Source organism: Cebus imitator, unplaced genomic scaffold (genome assembly GCF_001604975.1).
Source record: "Cebus imitator isolate Cc_AM_T3 unplaced genomic scaffold, Cebus_imitator-1.0 Scaffold835, whole genome shotgun sequence".
NCBI lineage: Eukaryota > Metazoa > Chordata > Mammalia > Primates > Cebidae > Cebus > Cebus imitator.
In genome coordinates this window covers 168,738-173,962 of record NW_016108150.1, presented here as the reverse complement: position 1 = coordinate 173,962, position 5,225 = coordinate 168,738, and the positions used below count along the sequence as shown (strand labels likewise).

At 56.7% G+C, this 5,225-nt stretch overlaps 1 pseudogene across 1 annotated transcript; it reads left to right on the top strand.

The window, feature by feature from the left end:
* Positions 1-1,292: 1,292 nt before the first annotated feature.
* LOC108297729 lies at positions 1,293-2,072 on the top strand (annotated as a pseudogene). The gene has a single exon (XR_001822310.2). The product of XR_001822310.2 is annotated as a 40S ribosomal protein S2-like (transcript).
* The last annotated feature ends 3,153 nt before the right edge of the window (positions 2,073-5,225 follow it).

Here is a 5,225-nt window from a genome sequence, read left to right as displayed (position 1 = left end):
GTGGGCGGGGAGGATCCCACACTCTCCCTGGGGGGTTTGGGCGCTGAGGTGTGGGCGGGGAGGATCCCACACTCTCCCTGGGGGGGTTTGGGCGCTGAGGTGTGGGTGGGGAGGATCCCACACTCTCCCTGGGGGATTTGGGTGCTGAGGTGTGGGTGGGGAGGATCCTTCAGTCTCCCTGGGGGGTCCTGCTGCTGAGGCATGGGTAGGGAGGATCCCTCACTCTCCCTGAGGGGTTTGGGTGCTGAGGTGTGGGCGGGGAGCATCCCACACTCTCGGGGGGTTTGGGTGCCGAGGTGGGCAAGGAGGATCCCACAGTCTCCCTGGGGGGGTTGGGTGCTGAGGTGTGGGTGGGGAGGATCCCACAGTCTCCCTGGGGGGTTTGGGTGCTGAGGTGTGGGTGGGGAGGATCCCACAGTCTCCCTGGGGGGGTTGGGTGCTGAGGTGTGGGTGGGGAGGATCCCACAGTCTCCCTGGGGGGGTTGGGTGCTGAGGTGTGGGTGGGGAGGATCCCTCACCCTCCCTGGGGGATCCTGGTGCTGAGGCGTGGGTGGGAGCCATGGAGCTCACCGCCCAGTATTGCTCGGGCAGCTTGGAAGGAGGCATAGGTGGTCAAGGTGAGGGGGCCGCTGTGGGACCGTGGCCATCAGCTCTCCCAGGCAGAGAGCAACTCTGGGAGGAGCTGGGTCAGGCTGGGGCTCTGGGGCTGTCCCCCAATGTGCTCAGCGATGCCTCCGCGCTGGCATCACTGCATTGAGGCTGTCCCCATGTCCCCTGTGGGCCCCCCAGCTCCCAGTACTGGGTGGAGGTGGCCTCAGACGGCGGGACCAGTGACCCTGAGGGCCATAGTGGCCGCCTCGCTGCTTCTCAGCACCAGCTTCAGCTCATGGCCCGGAATCCTATGGAGAAACGTTTCTTGTCTAAATGAAACCTTCATGTCTGTTGGTGAAGCCCATGAGGCCTGATTCAGACAGAAGCACCACTCTGCTTAGAAACAGGTATTTCCTAACCCTGCCTTTTGGAAATCAGAGTCAAATCCCAGTGTGGAAAGATGGCCAGCAGGAAGCCGCCATTTCACACTGGGACTGGCTCCGGGACAGTTTGGACATGCAGTGAAACTCAAGAAACAGAAAACGGCTTCTTCTCCGAGAAAACACCAAATGGCGATGATGCCGGTGCAGTGGTGGGGCCCAGGGATGGGGAACCACAGTGGCTTCCATGGAGGTTTCAGCAGTGGCATCCGGGGCCAGGGTCACGGCCATGCTGAGGCTGAGGCCGCGGAGCTCACGGAGGCAAGGCTGAGGACAAGGAGGGGACGCCCGTCACCAAGCCGGGCTGCCTGGTCAGGGACATGAAGATCAAGTCCCCGGAGGAGATCTCTCTCTTCTCTCTGCCCATCAAGGAATCTGAGATCACTGACTTTTTCCTGGGGGCCGCACTCAAGGATGAGGTTTTGAAGATGATGCCGGTGCAGAAGCAGACCCGGTGGCCAGCACACCAGGTTCAAGGCGTTTGCTGCCTCTGGGGACTACAATGGCCACGTCGGTCTGGGTATTAAGTGCTCCAAGGAGGTGGCCACCGCCATCCGTGGGGCCATCACCCTGGGCAAGCTCTCCATTGTCCCCGTGCGCAGAGGCTACTGGGGGAACAAGTTCGGCAAGCCCCACACCGTCCCTTGCAAGGTGACGGGCCACTGTGGCTCTGTGCTGGGGCCTCCTCCCTGCACCCAGGGGCACTGGCATTGTCTCAGCCCCTGTGCCCAAGAAGCTGCTCATGATGGCTGGTATCAGTGACTGCCACACCTCAGCCAGGGGGTGCACTGCCACCCGACAAGGCCACCTTTGATGCCATCTCTGACTTACAGCTACCTGACCCCCGACCTCTGGAAGGAGCCTGTATTCACCAAGTCTCCGTATCAGGAATTCACTGACCACCTCGTCAAGACCCACACCAAAGTCTCCGTGCAGAGGACCCACGCTCCAGCTGTGGCCACAACAAAGGGTTTTTATACAAGAAAAATAAATGTGTTAACCCTGAAAAAACAAAACAACAGAAAATGAGGCCAAAGAGCCCGTGGGTTAAACAAAAAGCAGGAACAAGATGGGCTCCCGGGGATGGACACCTCCTTCCCCACAGGCGCCTCAGTCCTGCGGGGATGCACCCACATCCAGGCTCCATGCTACCCGGAGAGAGACTAGAGGCTTGTGCCAGCCCAGATGGGAGGCACCAAGGTCCTGGGAGGCCCAAGGATGTGCTCAGGATGGTGCAGTCACTCATGCTGGCCCCAGCGTAGCCCCCGCATGGCTCCCCAGTGGGTTGGCCACGGGCATGAGCTGTGCCCCCGCACCTGGCTCTGCCCCTGCACACCCGGGGCCCCCAGCAGCCTCCACGTCCACAGCCTCTGACGGGGCTTAGATGCTTTCCGATTCGAGGCAACACTCTTGAAGTGGTTTTCATGGGGGCAGTGGCATTTGGGTTCCTGAGGGCACCTGTCCCAGGCAGTGCCAGAGTGCGCCTAGAGCTGGGCGGCCTCTGGGGCTGCGTGGTGGTGACTGTCCACGCTCAGGATGTGGAGGTAACTGACTTCTGTGTGCACAGCCCCTGCCTCCCGGGATGTGCTGTGCGCATGCTTGTACTTTTTAAAAATACTGCTTTGTTGGGATTTAAGCGACATACAGTGAACTGCACATCTTTAAAGCATGCAGTTTGACGACTCTGGATACAAGAGCACACCTGTGAAGCTACTCCTGCATTCACGCAACCCAGAGAGCAGCGCTGTCTGGCTCGCCGGCGTCCTGCGCCCTGCTCGCATTTGCTGCGATGACCACTGCTTCCATCTCTCACCATGTGTCTTCTGTGTCACCCCCCACCCACCTTCCCTTTCCCTCTTTTTCTACAAATATTTAGACTGGATTCTTTTTAGACGGAGTCTCGCTCTGTAACCCAGGCAGAGTGCAGTGGCGCGATCTTGGCTCACTGCAACCTCCGCCTCCCAGATTCTTGCAATTCTCCTGCCTCAGACTCCCAAGTAGCTGGGACTACAGGCACATGCCGCCACACCCGGCTAAATTTTTGCATTTTAGTAGAGATGGGATTTTACCGTGTCACCCAGGCTGGTCTCAAACTCCTAAGCTCCAGCAATCCGCCTGCCTCAGCCTCCCAAAGTGCTGGGATGACAGGCGTGAGCCACCGCGCCCAGCCTGGACTGGATTTCTAAAAATTCAATTTTATCTCCTCTGACGGTTTATTAGCTGTCATTGTTTTGTTATGTTAGTGATTGTTTCAAGGGTTTCTAAGTATGTCTTTAGCTTACCACAATCTACCGTCAAGTGGTACCACCTCACTTCACGTATCATATCCAGCTTCTCCCAGCCCTCATGCTACTGCGGCTGCGCAGCTCACCCAGACGTAGAGTACAAACCGCAGATACATTAATACTTTTGTTTAGACAGTTAGCTTTTATTTTTTTGACAGAGATGCAGTCTTGCTATGTTTCCCAGGATAATCCCCAATTCCTGGGCTCAAGTGACCCTCTGGCCTCAGCCTCCCAAAGTGCTGGGATTAGACATGAGCCACCACACCCGGCCAAGCACTAATCTTTTAACCCGTTTCCCATTTAGAAAAAAAAGTGCAGCTCACTTCCAGGGCTCACTTCTTGGGGCAAATGGGAGATGCGTTAAAGAGAGTTAAATAACAGGAGGGAAATCGTCTTGTGCACAGGCTCTTCATTTTTCTTTTCCTGAAGCACACCCTTTAACGTTTCTTGCAGTGCGGGTCTGCGGGTGACGAATTATGTTAGCTTCCGTGTGTACGCAAATGTCTTTACTTCACCTTCCTTTGGAAAGATTTTGTCAGGCACAGAATTTGACTTTGGCAGTTTTCTCCTTAGGACATTACGCTGCCTCACCCACACGGGCTGCTCCCGAGGAGTCGGCCGTCCCGAGAATTCGGCCGTCCCCGAGGAGTCGGCTCTCCCCGAGAAGTTGGCCGTCCCGAGGAGTCGGCCGTCCCGAGAAGTCGGCCGTCCCGAGAAGTCGGCTCTTCCCGAGAAGTCGGCTCTCCCTGAGGAGTCGGCTCTCCCCGAGAAGTTGGCTGCTCCCAAGAAGTCAGCTGCTCCCGAGAGGTTGGCTGTCCTCATCAGATTTGTGCCTCCCAACAAAATGTGCCCTTGTTCTCTGACTGCTTTTAGGATTTTCTGCTTATCCCTGGTTCTATGCAGTTTGATTATGATGTGCATTCACGTCTCTTGTGTTTGGAGTTCACAGGGTCTACAGGACTCCAGACTTACACCAGTGGCCCCGTGTTCTCAGGCCTTTGGCCTCTGAGTCACGCCACTGGCCTCCCTGGCTCTGAGGCTTTAGGACTTGGACTGAGCCACAGCAGCAGCTTCCTTGGGTCTCCAGCTTGTGGGCGGCCTACTGTGGGGCTTTTTACCTGCCACAATTGTGTCAGCTGACCCCCCAAGGCCCCTCTGAGCTGTCTGCTGGTCTGTCTGCCTATCTATTGATCTATCTGTCTGTATATACATCAAGCTATCTCCTATTGCTTCTGTCTGGGAGACCTGACTAATGCAACCAGCTTCCACCGATGCCTCTTGAAGCTGCCTCACAGTCTCTTCTGTGAAATCCAGCCAGTTCCCCCATCCCGGGTAGTTTTCACTGTCAATATTGTGGGTTCTCTCCCCATAAGGCCAGTCTGGGTCTTCTTGGTCTCTTCCATGCGATTTCTGAACTTTTTGGACGTCTGGGATGCAAGTGCAGCCACGGTGTGAGTTCTGTTGTTCTCGCTCCAGTGCCGGCTCTGCACGGTCGGCTTGCCCAGCGGTGACTCTCCCTGGCATGTCTGCACTTTGCTGCGCCTCTGCAAGCTGTGAACTCTGAGGTCGGGCACCCTGAGTTTACCCTGCAGGGTGCAGACACTTCGGGAACTAGAGATCATCTCGAGCTTTGGTCGGGGACGGAGTGAATTATCTGCAAAAGTCTGATCATTTTTGGTCTTGCTTTTATGATTTTGTAGGTTGGTCAGGAGCAGGGCTCATTCTAGGGCTAATTACCCCCACTCCTGAGGCACGACCTTCTGAGAACTCCACCTAATGCTCACAGGCTGGCTGCTGGGAACGGGTCCTGTCCCCAGCCCACGTGAGCACCAGGAACTGATCTTCAGTCAAAGGCTTCTCCCAGCCTGGCAGCCTCCCTGCTGGAGTGTGCGAATGGGTAGCACCCCAC